Here is a 16,726-nt window from a genome sequence, read left to right as displayed (position 1 = left end):
ATTAAAAACAACTATAAATTAAATGGAGTAGCTCCAGGTGTTTTTCCACACCTGTCCTATCACAGTTTTTTTTTTTTTGTGAAAGCCCAATATCGAACATTTTCTCGAAGATGAATTATTATATTTTTAAGATAAACTCTGTTTTTAATTTGTAGAGGACATATATATATATATATATAGCTACACTCTAACTCAGTTCCCTCCTACTCCAGAGGTGGGCTGTGAGCATGCACATCTGTGTGCGTTCACTTTTCAGGGGAATGTTTTTTTGCCCCTTCTTTACAATGAAATAGGGAATATACTGTATCTATAGCCTGGAATAACATATATGCTGTTATACGCTGTAGAAAAGAACAAAATTCAAATGGCTTATCATGTATTATATGATTACACACTGATGGTAACTACATGGCCTTTGGATACATATTCTGATTTTTCTAATATAACTTTTTTTCCCCTTCTTTACAATGAAATAGGGAATACACTGTATCTATAGCCTGGAATAACATGTATGCTGTAATACGCTATATAGAAAAGAACAAAATTCAAATGGCTTATCATGTATTATATGATTACACACTGATAGTAACTACATGGCTTTGGATACATATTCTGATTTTGTTCTAATATAACTTTATTTTATTTCTATTCTTATTTTTTAACACTGAATATTAGTGATATAAACTGTGTAGATTCATAAACCTGCAGTGCAAACAGTATCTCTCAATGTCAGGCCACATGCTTGATGCACCAGCACGGCAAATAGCTTTTGCCTTATTAAACTGTTATGAAATATTTAATAAAACGTTTTTAGTTTATGAAAAGTATTTACCAGAGAGCATGCCCCCTCTTATTCAACACCACCCTCCTGATTTCTGTAAAAGATAGACAGGAACATGGGCAGGATGTTTATACAGCAGAATGTAAACATTTTCCCCTGGCCTTCTTTAAATAAAAAATCAAGCAAAAAGCCCCAGTTAGATCAGCTAATACTCAATCTGATGCGATATGCCCGTCTGTTCGCGGCGTCCGGTGGTAGATGTTGGACTTTTTTTTTTACACATGAATATTGTTTGTGTAATGCAGTCATAATATTTACGCAGGGACGCAGGAGGAGTGAAGCTCAGCCGAGCTGTGAGCACAGAAACTCGGACTGGGACTTGAGGTCGACTCCTGCAGGCAGTTTAACCATCGACTGATCCAGGAATTAAGGTAAAGTGGATTTTACACTTTTACACTCAGGATATCACTTTAATTGTGTTTCAGAATGGAATGTTTAGTGTGTTTTATGTGACATTGTATCTCATAGGATAAACAGAATTTGAATCTTAAATTATGCCTCAAGCCTTTTTTTGCTTTAACTGAGTTATAATTCATTTAGAAGAAAATGCGCAACAGTTTGTCTATTTGTTGTGTTTCCAAAGTCTTAATTTTTAGTTAGTTTTTACTGCCTTTTTACTGCAGCTGCGAGGAGCGAGAGCTACTGAAAGACGATCAGTCCATAACCTAAAACTGTTGACAGTAGATTGCTTATTGTTCCCTGGAGATCTCGATCGCGGCAGCCTGCAACCTTTTGCCTCTCCTTGAGTTCAGCTAGTCGAGCTTCTTGTTGTGCTTCTGATCTCTACCGACGTTACTGTTTCTGGTGGATGATGCTTATGATGACTGTTTGGTGGAAAGTAACACCGGATAAAAATAGTTTAGAACATTTTTGCCCTGTGCGTAAAACCAGACAATGTTTGGAGACTTTATTGCCTGTGCGTAAAGGTCACCAGTAGCTCTTATAATATTTTTTATCTATAAAATAAAGTGGCAGCATGTTTATAAATTCAATCTGAGGAAACATATTTAAATCCATGTATAAACTGAAATATCAAATGCTTTATTGATTATTTACCGGAAATGTCCAGTCCCTTTTTTTTGTTTCAGGCGAGAAAAAAACAATTCATTGTCTAATTGTCATTGTCAACCCAAAGGTGACAGACGTGCCACTGTTAGTTTTTGCTGTTGCAGAGGAGATTTAAACGCGTGGATAAATGAATGTAAGTATTGTTTTAACCGTTGACTGGTCTGCTCGGCCACTCGCCTGGAGTGAGGGCCACACATTTATCAGAGTAGAGGACCACCCAGCAGGCGCTCCATGGGCAGCTCTCTCTCTCTGTCTCTCTCTCTGTCTCTGTCTCTCTCTCTCTCTTTCTGTCTCTCTCTCTTCCTTTCTATGTCTCTCTCTTTCTTTCTATGTCTCTCTCTTTCTCTCTATTCTCTCTCTCTCTCTCTCTCTCTCTCTCTCTCTCTCTCTCTCTCTCTCTCTCTCTCTCTCTCTCTCTCTCTCCCTGCCCACTGTGCATTTAATTACCTCTGATGACTTCATTCCATTAGGGCGCTTTTTTTCCTCACACGCTCATTCCCCCCATGTCATGTTATTCTTTCTTTGTTATATATAGGCCTATATATATATATATATTTTTTTTTTTTAACTTGCACGTTCATCCAAAGCCAGTGTCCGTGGTTAAATGTTTACAGCAAACCATCAGTGTTGGATTGTGATGCACTACTCCCCCACTGCACCCACCAATAAAAAGCTCCAAAATCTGTTATTTTTATTACCTAAGATACTATCGAAGTTTGATGTTCAATAATGGTATTGTAAGGCAGGCTTCTCGTTGCCTTAACTATAAACTTACTTGTTACCTAATTAAACTACTGTAGGGCTGTGGGTAAAGCTTCGTCTGTGCCACAGGATCCACTTTAATGTCTCAACTCCAGCCTATAGGACAATTGAACACCGATCACCAAAAGGTGGCACATCACTTCTTATATCATATCACTCCGCCAATCTTAATCATCACTCACCTTACAAGCAAGTAAGGTGCGCCGTATTATATAGTTCCAGATCTAATTTAAGGAGCATAATATCATATGCATACTGTATAAAATAAATCTTTACAAAAATAAATCTAATCTTACAGTAATCTAGTAATCAACCGGAAATAATAACCGTCATCATAATAGTATAGCCTATACTGTTGTATGTTATATCCAGAATTTAAGAATATTTTAATTATATTTTAATTTAAAAGGGACTAGTTTGTGTAACAGCGTCGGTGGCCGGTTATGTTCCTGTCATTACTGGGTCTTGAGTCCCGAGGTCAGAGCTTCCCTATGTTGCTCCATCGCAGACGAAGTCATGCACTTTTCCATGACGTCCCATCATGAAATATTTGACAGCGCTGCATCCTCAGGAATGCTCGGCCACTTAGGTGGAGGTTTGCACCGCAGAGTGAACAGTCCTGACAGGCTTTCCGGACCGTCTCACCGTTATTTAGTATTTAGTGCGCTCAAAACCAAGTTAGGACCCCTCAAAATGATCATTGTTGCAACGTTAAATGGTTTCTTATATTGGCTATACGTCCTTCATTCAGTCAACAACTTGTACAGTGGCAAAACACTTTGGGCACACATCAACATAATTTAGGCCATTTTCTCGCACAACCTGAACATTATTGAACACTTTAATATTTACAGCACGCTCACTTTTGTCTTGTAACGGATTGGTTTCATCATTTAAGAACTTTAAACATGCACCATCTGCCTTTAAACATGCACTATCTACCTTTAAACATGCACTATATACCTTTAAACATGCACTATATACCTTTAAACATGCGCTATCTTACTTTACTTTACTTACTTCACTCTATCTATTATTGTTTTTATAATTTTTGTATACCTTTATACCTCTCCTGTGTTTCACTCTGTTTGCTGATGTTGCTGCTTTGACACCTGAATTTCCCTCCGGGGATTAATAAAGGTTCATCTTATTTTATCTTATTTCACATTAAAATCTTGATATCAGTCTAGCTGAGTCGTTCTCCCATGCACTACAAGGCCACATGCTACATCATGTGATCCGGTCACGACGTGGTTAACTTCAAAATGATTGCTTATTCGTACCAATTAGGCAAAATCCAGCAGGCGGATTATAGATCCAACAGCTGCAGCAGCGGTCAGCAGTGTAATTTGATTTGGCCTCTAAGAAACACATTGAACTGTTGAGGAGAGATGGGGCCTGGTCCAAAGTGATTCAGAGGATTTGAAGTGCCAATCTTTTTTGTAGATTAAATTTTCTTTATAAACGATCATCTTTGAGAAATAAGCCAGTTTCTCTCTCCTCTGATGGCCGCAGAGGGTCACCGAGAGGCCGCAGGGACTTTTGTTTGGAGGACAAGGCGACAGAGTGATCGATCAACTGGCTGCAAACTCATCCGACTTGAACTTGAATCAGGTTTTGAAGCCACACTATTACAGGCTGGGTTATAGGAGAGCAAACTTTCCTAAATTACGTGTTTCACTTCTTGATAGTGCACACATCTGATGTCGTGTATTAGATAAGATAAAATAAGATGAACCTTTATTAATCCCTGGAGGGAAATTCAGGTGTCAAAGCAGCAACATCAGCAAACAGAGTGAAACACAGGGGAGGTAAAGGTATACAAAAATTATAAAAACAATAATAGAGATATAAAAGATACAGAGTGAATGGGTGAACATAGTGTGTGCAGTCCGTCAATAAATAAATGTAGTATGTGCAATAAATAAATGTAATATGTGCATATGTGCAGTCTATAAAGTGGAATATAGGATGTATAGTGTAAAGTGCGCCAGTGGTTAGAGTCCAAGATGGTTGCAGATAGTGCATGTTTAAAGGTCTTAAAGTCCTAATAGTTCTCATATGGATATATTAAAACAGTTTTGAACTGATAAGGCCTATAATCTGGAGAGAAAAAAATAAAAACTTTTTCAAAAAAATGAATACATGCATACACTTTAAAAAAATCTCATAAAAGTAAAAGAAAGAAATCCATTAACACACTGGATTTTTACAAATTACAAATAATCTACATTAGTCAGAGGGCCTGCAAATGGTTTAGAGTTTCATACCAGAATTAGATTTTTTTAATTTTTATACAATAACATATATATCACTGATTTTATTTATATTGACTCTTATATTTTCTCATGTTATGTAGAACTAAAAGTGTGAAGGACAATCTTATAAATAATGTAACTCTTAGATGCACACACATAATGGTAAGCTGTTTTGCGCAGAAATACCCAACATAAAAAAAGAGTGCGTTTAAGAAAATAAACCTGTTTATCTCGTCTTTCTATTACAGGAACTCTAAAATAAACATATTTATATATTTCAAATTAGACCTACTGTATATATAATATATATTTTTTTACGATTAATCTCATGAATTTTTTTTAATTGCACATTTTGAGTGTATACAAGAGTTTTTTTTACTGTCTCCGACTTTTTTGTCAAACAAATAATTTTAAGATATATCCTAATTGGGTTTCTGTCTCTCAGTGTCGCCTGCAGTTCACTCAGTATTGTCGCTTTAATTGAAACCAGTGTAAAGTCGAGGTGCATGGTACCCCCTCATCACTTTCCCCTGCGCTGTAGGTGGCCGTGTATATTTTCCTTTAAGTGGTGTTTATGTGAACGAGAAAAGGACGTGGATTGCTAGCAGACCGCTGATTGCGCGCATTGCGTCTCTCCAAATGGATGTGAAGTGTATTTGATGGGCACCACCCTCTCTGCTAATCAGCTGCAGCACAAGATGACTTTTTAATTCTCTTGGCGAGATACATGCGCCTTTGCCCTGCTGTGTGTCTGTATGTGTGTGTGTCTCTGTGTGTGAAGGCGCAAAGAAAAGTAGTCCCCATGCACAGCATCAATTAGTTTGTGCTCCAGGAACAGTTTTGTTCCAGCTGCAATTATTCACTTAAATAAGTCCTAGCAGCTTTTGCACATATTTATGGAAAGTTTATCCATTTGCTCATTTTATTGTGTCTCTTTTGTCCTGATATTTCAGTGTTTTTTTCTTTATATTGTTCTTGTGGCCTTCTCTTTTTGCTGGGTCCTGATTCCAGTCAGCCTTTGAGTACTCTTTGTCATGTTTTTTGGTATGTCTGTCTCTTGTCTGTGCTCTACCTTATTGTCAATACGGATGTCATCCTCTATTTATTTATTTTTGCTGCAAAACAAATCTACCTACGGGTACAAATAAAGTCACCTGAACCTCCTTTTCACAACAAGTTCACAGCGAATGCCATAATGCTTTTGAGCTCATTCAAGCTTATAGTGTGCAAACTTCCACCCTGATGAAGTGTCCTTGAGCATGACACTGAGTAGACCAGCTGGATGGGCATTATGGACTCTGCTGTCTGACTCAGTAGAGTTTTAAACGAAATAATTCATATTTAAAACCGGTGCGTCGTGTTGCAGCTGTTACAGTCTGATGGGAATAAGAAGGCATTTATTAATCTTTTTTTTCTTTCCTTTTTTCAAAAGTCTGTTTTCATATATGCAATCCACTGTTCGTAATTACAACAGTCTATAAACCAACTTTTAAGTAGATGAGCTTTACAGACAAACCCATCAAGAACACTATAGAGAAAACAACCTCAACATTCGCAACCAAAACAAAACCAAGAAAAGATATAACAATAATAATAATGACAAAAATAAAGAATAGAGTTAAAAAAAACAATACAACAAAACAAACAAAAAAAAACAAAAAACACACATAACAAAAAACAAAAAACAAACAATAAGAAGGCATTTATTAATCTTATGTCAGACACATTTTTTTCCACCGCTGTTATCTTTCGTCGCATTTCATTTGTTTAATAAAAGTCTCACACTTGATTCAAGCACTGCAGGATAAATGCGTCTTAATAATTTAACATAATATGTTATTTAATCGAGTTTAATAACGGATTTTATAATAAAGGATGGCTTATAACAATTTTCCATAATTATGTTTTTCCTAAACATATTTGGACTGGGGGGGTTACACATCTAATAATCCTTTTATACATTAGAATAAATGTTTTTTTTACTGTGATATTGTTAGTATTACTAAATATAGTTGGTTGGAGTTCCTGTTATTTCTCATTGGTTGGTAGAAATACGCCCACCTGTCTGCACACCTGCAGCTACCTGCAGCCACTCAGCTATCTAATGCAGACTTCAGCTCTAATTGATAATTGAGCGTCGTCGATGATGTTTGGATATTGCATACCTTTAATGAAATTGTTTGCACATTGAACTTGAATATTAGTGGATTTAACTGAATATTGGAATAGTGTGAAATTCACCATTTAAACCAATTTAAAATCTCTTTAGGATCTATCTTTCTCAGCAGAGATAATAAAAGTATCAGTGTGCTGCAAGCTTTAGATCATCTATCTTTTGACGTTTGTATTTTGGAGCTTTCGACACAGTATAGTGAGTATTTATTATGTTGCTTTAAACAACCATCGCTGTGCAGATAGGGAGCTCATTATGAGTCATATTGTGAGAACTCTTTCCACAGCAGTCCCTGGTGTGCTATATTGTCAAATTAAAGATAACCCACTCACATCACCAGAATGCCTTTTTCTTATTTCAGTATTGTGTCTCATGTTAAAGCAGATTTAGTTCTGTTTTCTGACAGCTGTATGTTAAAAAAAGAAAACAGACAATGATAAAAGAATCAAATTCTCTCTGGTTTATTTTGTGATCATAGGCAGCACCACATAATTTGACATGAAGGACAGCAGTGGGGAGGATTTGGCAGGTCCAGAGGTTTAACAAATTCCAAACTGTCCAAATGTGGTTAGCACTTGCAGGGAAAATGTTCCATAATGTTCAATACCTGTTTGCTGCAAAATTGGTATTTCAGCATATTCACTGCGAGCTGTTTTTTTGTGTGAAACAGGACAAAACACCCAAAGCATAAAGAAAAAAATGTTAAAAGACCAAAAATATGAGCATATTTTATTTCCCTCGAGGTTAGACTTCAAGGTTAAAGCATGAGGAAAAAATGTGATTGTGGGTTCAGTGTAGGCTGTTAAATGTCTGGTTGATAGACAGCTTGTCTTTGTATTCACCCTCAATTCATACAGCAAAATTATAATTATTTTATATATATATATATATATATATATACAATCTTATATTAAAATATTAGAAATGATTTACTAATATTTCTGAATATTTTCAAGTTTTACAATGTAATCTGTGCTTGGGGATTTTTAGCCTATTTGGTTTATTATTATATGGAAGATATAAAAATACAACATATTAAAATTTCAAATCGACCTTATTTCCTTTATTGTCCCCAATGTTAATTCTATTGACTCCAAGTAATTTTGACTAAATATTGAATCTCACATTTTTAGGGTTCCCTTGGTTCCACTGTTGTATTTTTTACGTGGTGCTCAAATCTGTTTTAGTGAAGAATGCGTGTATAAGTAAAAGATTGGATGTTTTAATTTGAAAAGCAAATGTAATATTATTTAATATTGAGTATTTAAACCAAGACACTCTTGGATTGTTGAATAATTGTGTTACTGATGTTTCAAAGGATAACTTTCCATTTGATTTTAGAATTCCCTGATAACATATAACTCATTAAATCCTGTTTTTGTTTTTTTAAATCTTATTCAGTTTTTATAATAAATTACAATTTAAAAAAAATGTTATGCATGTTGAGTAAAAGCAGCCATGATTTCTGCTCCTATGATTACCTCCAGTGTGCAAAGTAGTTAATATGTATAAAAATATATATTGTGAATTGCAGTCTTTTATTCCCAGAAAAAAGTCCAGCGAGAACACATTAAAGTGTTGCATTAGACGGCTTCACTCTTTTCTCTTCTCTGCTGTGGCCTTTTCTAGGAAGATCCAGTCCACCCACGCAGTGAGTGAGTGGGAAGCCTGTTGGGTGCCCCACCCTGCACCGCTGCAGCCCCGCACACCTCCCATGGCTGCTCCAACATGGTCTGTCTGATCCATAGGAGAGACATCAATAAGAAGAGGTGAAGCAGAAACCACAGTGAAGAACACAAAAGAAGAGATGGATCTGCAGACACACAGGCCACAACCGGCTCTGCTGCAGGTTAGCTCCTTTGATACAGCCTCATAATGGCAGTTTGATGGGTGCACATGGGGCGACATGGGGTTTTATACGTGTTTACATGCGCGTTTACATAATATCTATGGTGTTTACGCACAACCCACTTATTCTTTTTTTTTTTCTTTTACTCTGAAGGGGGATTTTCCTGTGGCAAGCTGCTTCGGAAAAAGCAATTAAGAATTCCCAAACAGTACACCACAATAGGAGATATCGTTTTTGTGCAATGTGTGTTCCATGTCCCATGCAGTTTTTTTTTTGTCTGGGATGGCTTGGCTATTTTTAATCTGTGCACAACCGAACCCACCTACAGACAAACCACAAATTGAATGGAGAGGAGGAGGGGATGAGTGAGTGGGCATGGTAATTGACTATTGTGGAGCTCAAACTCTGTTCTGCAGTAAACAGCTTCAGTATAGTTCACAACTTGATACCCACACTGTAAACAATTGCTGTTAATTTATAGCAGGATTTCAACAGTATTAACATGTTATTGCTAAAAACAGTGCTTTACTGTTAATACAAAAGAAAACCTGTTAAATTACGCTCATAGGCCGTTTTCTAACTGAACTATAATGCATTCTTAAAAAACATCACTTTACTGCTGATCAACTGTCTAAAGTATCATCAGTAACAGTTTCATGCAGTATTTTTTTAATTCTGGGACCTGATCTGCACATGTGAGGCTTGTACATTGTACATGATTGTAAAATCAGTGAATTAGCTTTATTGTTCTCCACTCACATGTTGTTCTGGTTTGCATTCTGTGCTTGTAGCCAGCTATAGACAGACATTTTGGGAAAAGTGTCAACAAGTCTATTATAGCCTTTTTCCTAACAAGTGCCTTTAATTGTATTTAGTGTGACTATTCCTATGTATGTAACCTGCTAAGTCTATTCATCTAGGAAACAAATAATGTTTATTAAATTGTATGTAAAAAATACAACCTAAATAGTGCATTAAAACAAATCAGTAAGATAATGTAAAAGAAAGATGAAAAACAGCTATATAATGTATCTTTGAAAAGTAAATTAACTGTAAAATACTGTGAAATTAATAAAAAAAAACAGTTCAAACTGTATTTTTTATTAACAGTTTAAAGCTGTAAATTTCAGCGACAGTATAATAATGTTAATTTTACAGTAACATAAAGGCAACCCTGCTGCCAGTTCTTTACTGTTATTTTACTGTGAAATTCTTAACAGTGCAGATACTCCAGCCAGTTTGGGGATAGCAGTATGAGGACATATCCTCGTATAGTCTGTGTGGGAACCCATATAGCCAGGCAGTGGTTGGAATCAGTCAGGAATGCTTTGGGATGGTAACTGGATTCAGTTGTAATGCCCAGTTCTCCACAGTGGAACACTAGGGTGGGAAAAAGGCCGAGAGCATTTCCTGAGTGGAGGGGGGTCCCAGTGAAGCATCACATGCTCGGGCATCGTGTGACAGTGATCCTGCCAGGTTTTAGCCTCTGATCCAGAGAGAGGAGAGGAGTACAGCTGTGGGGGGAGGTGTGGTGGGTGCTGTGGGCACTGCCACGGAGAGGAGAGGAGAGGACAGGGAGAGGCTGGGAGGAAAACAAGAGAGGCACAAACACTGGCGCTGCTAGAATGCAACCTGCTGCAAAGCTACTGCCTGTATCTGTTTATTCCACAAAACTTGAATTTAATCCTGAACTAGCTTGGCATAGAGCTTGTTAGAAATATGCTGCTTCATTTTCTGTTATTTTGTTTCTTATTCTGCCATTTATACTCTAAGTCTCTCTAAGTATTTGTTAAAAGTTTAGCTGCTTACTAAATATACAAAATAGCATAAGTGTTTTAACCATGTACCTGGATAAATCAAATAGTAAAGCATGATTGTATTAGAACCCCACCTTCAAAACAGTAATACAAGTGTAAACTGAGTCTAAATAAGATAACTGATAATGCTCTGGGTGAAAATAGATAACGGAAATATAACAGGAGGATTTTAACAGGTGGAAAATACAAGTCCTAGTTACATTGGGTCATATATTGAATGCTTTTTCTTTAAAAGCTAGAAGCCAAAATAAAGTTGGTCTGCGATTTAAAGAAATGTAGAAAGCTCTCTCAGCCAATTTGCATGGACCTTTTAACTTCTGCTCGTCAGTTTTGTATCTGTGAAATTGCACAAGGTGCCTATCTTCAATATCAACAATATTATCGGATCATGAGGTAAAAATAACACCTGTGCAACATCAGTCGAGCTGTATCCTGTACAGCACACCTAATCTGATTAAAAACTGATGAAAAGTTATTGAGGATGACCCTCGTTGAAGGTCTGAATGTCAAACACAAAACTGTCCACACCTCCGTGGTTTTAGCTTATTTGTTTGATTTTTGGAAAATCTTGCTTCGTGAAAAGTCCTGTTGCTCGGGCCACCATTAGTTCCTGTTCACACTGCACACACAAAAGTCACCTGGATTAGTTGATACTGAAGAGAAAACCTTCAGCAGAGTGTGCTTGTCTGTGTGTTTTAATTTCACTGAGCTATGACTCTGAGAGGAAAGGGTGTGGTGTTTGTGGCAAATTGTGTCAATCTGGTGACAGGAAAAATTAAACAAATATTAGTGCAAAAAAAAAAAATGTTGTTTCTCTTAAGAGCATTATCTGCTGCTATTCATATTCATTCACATCCCTGATAAAAAAAAATCATGTAAAGTTTCCGACTGCAAAAGGATGCTGAGTGCATTTGACTGCAATAAACCACAATTTTAATGTAATTTCAACCGAGCAATTCAGCATTTATTATTGTGAGGGCTCCAACGTTTAGTTGTCAACATTTCAATTAATCAGCAACTATTTTGATAATCGATTTGAGACAAATAAGAAAAAAATTCTCTGATTCCAGCTTCTTAAATGTGAATATTTTCTGGTTTCTTTACTCCTCTATGACAGCAAACTGACTATCTTTCAATTGTGGACAAAATAAGACATTTGAGGGCGTCATCTTGGGCTTTGGGAAACACTGATTGACAGTTTTCAACATTTTCTGACATTTTATCAACCAAACTACTAATTGATTAATCAAGAACTTATTCTATAGATTAATCGACAATGAAAATCGAGAGTCGCAGCCCCAATTTCGAAGAAGACTGTTTTGTTTGTTTGTAATAACTGTAGGAATCATATTGGTGAGAGTGTATATTTGTGTCCCTCCACCTGACCTTTCCGTGCACATGTGCATATGTGTATACATATGTCCATGGCTGCCTCATGTGTACATGCAGATTAAAATGTGCCTCTGCCTTTGGTTTTGTGTGCCTGTAATGGCCGTCTATGGCTGCATGTGTTCATGTATCGGTGCACATGAGAATGTTGCTGACGAGATATTTGTGTCCAGACTGGAGCTGGCAGCCAGACGTTGCTCCCTTTGGCTTGTGTAAATGTTGTGACGATCTTGGGAGGAATTTCACCCTATAGTTGTCAAAGGGCTTTTTATTTCCACCTGCTACCGGCCTCTTTCCGTTGGTCTGCTCTGTAACAATGGCAGTGGGAAAGCCGTGGAGTGCAAAGTGATTGATGTTGGACTGTATTTGGCCCTTCTTCAGATTGGGGCCTGACAGGAAGTGGCTATCCCTCCCTTCCACCCCGACTACCCTGCAGTAACGCAGGGCTCAAGAGGGCAAAGTGCTGATCAGGACTTTTGTAGACATCCCATTTTAACAAAAGTGCCCAAAAGACAAGTTGGCAGCCACGTGTAAACAAGGTTTCATGACTTATAAATCAATTTGCCTGGAGAAGAAACAATGAAGTTAATTGATGCCACATAATTGAACCAAACTTTATCCCCTCCATCTTCTCGTCCTGTCTGGGGTGAAAAGAGGTACAGGCTCATCACGACTGCCTTCTTTCCATTTTGTTGAAGAGCAGCGTGGCAGAGAAGATAATCTATCACCCAAACTGTCTCTCTGTCCCTCTCTCTCCCTCTTTCTAACTGTGTTTCTCTTTCTCCTTCCTCCAGGCTGGAGTGGGCAGGCGTGCGGCTTTGGCCACAGGAAGCTGTGAATTCTTTGGAGAATGGAAGATGTCTTATGGGGAGACATACTGGCCTCCACCCTCCCACTCACCACCCCAAAATGACACCTGACCCCTTCATGTGTTTATATCAGACCATGGAAGTGAGAAATAGTGATGAGTCACTCTGGCTGTGTGTTTACACTCCGGAGTCACGCAAGGAAGGAAATCAGCCACGGTCTGCTAAAAGTGGCGAGGTGAGAGAGAATAGCTGCAGTCCCCAGCGCTGCAGTGATTTACCTCTCACAGCCAGAATTTATTTCACGTCATCTCTGCTGGGAAGACCTCAGACCAACAGAAAACAGCAGCATTAGCAGCGCGGTGGACTGTTGTCGAGGAAAAGGCAACTCTGAGTGCGGCAAGGGCCAAAACAAGAAGTAGTCACTGGGGATATGGTGTTTGTGTGTGCATGTATACTGTATGTGTAAATTGTCTTGTTAGATACACAGTGTTGATCACATTCAGTTGCTTTTTAATCAAAGGCAGGTAAAAAACACGTCACTAGAATGAAAACCTGTTTCTCCACACATCCCAGAAAAACAATTTTCAGCTTGATGACGATACATTTCACTGTGTAAATCATCTCAGCTACAAGGAGAGCATCTAACTGCTCAATTTAACTTAAAAATCAAAATCACTAAAAACTGGAGTTACAAGTTTTTCACCCAACAGCAATGATATGTACTTATTCAGATTTTCTTTATTATCATTGGTATACTATATTGATATCAATATTTAAGAAAAACTTAACTCATTTTAATTTCATTCACAATTCAAAATGATTTCCTGCAAAAAAAACAAAAAAACATTGAAGGCCCTAAATAAATACCTTATTATGCAGAACTTTATCTTTCTCGATACTTAAAAGATATTTTGTGTGACATCTTGTCTGTCCCAGGTTACACAAAATCTTATATAATTATTACAATAGTGTATGTTGTGATGTGAGGAAGTGTATTTTATAAAAGCAAGCCACTAATAGTTGCCCCTAATGATTCCAGTGAAATCTGTGTTTGTTTAAAAGGTTTCATAAAAATACCAAATACATTAAAAGTACAATTGATAACTTTGGACAGCCTGATGGAGACACCATTGTCAAACTCTTCACTGACAACACAGAGATACCACGTGATACTAGCGTCATTATACTTTTGGCTCACAAGCGTTGTTAGAAGTGGGAACAGAACATTTTGGACCCGTCAAAATTTTCAAAATGATTAATTCACAGTCATAATAATTCTTTCGAGGAAAAGCCATATTTTTATTCTGCACTTTTCTAAAAGCTCTATGGATGTGTTATTTAAAAAAAAAAGTATTTGTCTACATAAACCTTTTATCAATATAATCTTTAAAGTTTGTAGAAATCCCAAAATCACAAGCCATTTTAATGGATTGGACTATGATAAAATGGGCAAGTTAGATTTTGAACTGAGATCATATTAAATTACATTTTTAGCATCTTCATCTCACACATCATCCAGCAGTATGTGCATCATTTTATATTGACAATAACTGATACTCGTACTGTACTTTATGACCTCAAGAATACAATATTATAATGAAAATGTTCTCATTGTATTGTGTTCATGATATACATATGTGAATTAGTGATCTTACAGTATCTTCGCTATATGAACCACACTGGACCCATACTGCTTTGTGCTCTAGAGGACTTTATGTTCAGTATACTGTAAGGTGTGTTTACTGAGGCTGCGACCAGTGTTTCAAACACAGTGTCACTGTTGTTCTCCACACTGAGCGACTTTACATTTTAGATTGCACAACTGTTGTTTTCCAGAGACGACTGTAGTTACTGCAGTGGTGCTCTGTAAATAAAAGTGACACTTCATTTCTTTCCATCATTACACTGGTGCAAGTAACTTCATTGGCGACTGTAGCGAGGATATTGTTACACACCCCCATACACACCGCCACAATGAGAGAGTCCGCAGCTCTTATTTTGGCTGATTCCTCTTGAATTGTAAGTCCTGTCAGGGGCTTTGATTGATAGTTGTGTTTATCACCATATTATTAAGTAATCAGGCTCACCACAGCTGGGCCTGAAGCTCCTTAATTCCAGCTAAGGCACACGGCTTCATGCTAATTAAAGGTTTGGCCAAAGTGTTTATTTTTGTGAATTTTTAAATATATATATAGTTGTCTGTTTTTATGCGAGTACGCTGATTGTTGCATTTGTATCCTCTCTGGAACATTTAGTACCAGCCTTTAGTGTTTTTATCTTCATCAGAAACATCATGGTTACTCACAAGAGAAAATCAGGCCTCACAAACTGCATGTAGAGTGTACAAATCTTTCGATAGACCGTTTTACATTATTGTAAAACCGGCAAAATGACAAATATGGTACATAGAGTACATGTACAGTACCGTATATCCATATATAACATGAGAGGGTCAATCAGTCTATGTACAGCAGAGGTTCTCTCTGGCTTCGTTAATAGAGCCCGCGGCAGGCTGCGTTTGTGTATTCCTGAGGTAAACACAGTCATGGCAAAGTGGACATGCTGCTGAGTGTGTCCTGACTGGAGACAGAGAGCACTGTGGCACTGTACTGACGGAGACACTGGCAGTTCTCTAGAGGCAGGGTTAATGTGATGAATGGCCATTTGGTAATGGGCCATGTATTAAGGGAGAAATAGCTCTTTTAAAAGCCCGAGCTCGAGCCGTTGCTATGGGCTATTTGATTCAGGAATCAATCAGGTGGCAGATGTTTCATGTTGGATCAGTCAACTCTGTCTCGCTCTCTCTTTCAACCAAATGAAGGAGGAATTGCTTGAGTGACTGCACGTAGCAATCAACATGAAAGTGTAAATTCATGCAGTCAAAAACATCATTGATGCCATATTGTTTAAAGAATCTTAGGCAAAGAACAAGTAGGCCAATTTTAGGAACTGTATACATGAACTGATTGATCCTTAAACCAGGTGAAACATGTAATCATATTGTTTCTTTTGTGCTTCTGCAGTGTCAGGCAGTGAGGACGATATTGTACTTATCAATCAGGACCTGCACCGTAATTTCTATCCATTGTAGAAATTATTGTACACAAGCTAGATTTCCAGTAACACAAATACCTACCTTTATGTGTCTGGTACATCTAGATTTAAGCATTTATTAATTTACCAAGATATATGGAACATTTTTCTTATCGCATACAAATATGTGTATGTTACTAAAGAGGTTTAGAGGTGTTAAAGGTTATATTGATAACATTTTTATGTAGACAAATAATAAAATTTAAAAAAATACATCCATAGAGCTTTTAGAAAGGTGCCGAATAAAAATATGGCTTTTCCTGAAAAGATAATTATTATGATTGTGAATTAATCATTTAAAGAAATTTTGACGTGTGCAAAATTAATGTTTTGTTTTTCTCTGTGGAAGATATATGTTGTTTGGGTCCCACTTCTAACAAGGCTTGTGAGCCAATAGTATAACAACGTTGGTTTCACGTAGTATCTCTGTGTCGTTAGTAATCAAGTTGCCAGTTAGTGTGGAAAAAAATTATAAATGGCTGAATTTAACACTGTGTCTCCATCGGGTTGTCCAAAGTTATCAATTCTACCTTTAATGTAATTATGAAGGTGTTTTGTGCAATAATTATTGCCTATTACTATCCCACTGTATCCTCTTTCACCGTTATGTTTTTCTAGGGAAATACTTTGACATTTTTTTTTTACCTTATTCATGTATTTTACATTG

At 37.1% G+C, this 16,726-nt stretch overlaps 1 long non-coding RNA gene across 1 annotated transcript; it reads left to right on the top strand.

The window, feature by feature from the left end:
• The first annotated feature begins 979 nt into the window (after positions 1-979).
• LOC141754750 (uncharacterized) lies at positions 980-16,270 on the top strand. The gene is made up of 3 exons (XR_012590718.1): positions 980-1,212; positions 8,732-8,951; positions 12,952-16,270. It is a non-coding gene; the product is annotated as an uncharacterized LOC141754750 (long non-coding RNA).
• Positions 16,271-16,726: the final 456 nt, after the last annotated feature.

The sequence above is a fragment of the Sebastes fasciatus genome, chromosome 2 (genome assembly GCF_043250625.1).
Source record: "Sebastes fasciatus isolate fSebFas1 chromosome 2, fSebFas1.pri, whole genome shotgun sequence".
NCBI classification, from domain to species: domain Eukaryota; kingdom Metazoa; phylum Chordata; class Actinopteri; order Perciformes; family Sebastidae; genus Sebastes; species Sebastes fasciatus.
This window is presented reverse-complemented; position numbering and strand designations above follow the sequence as displayed.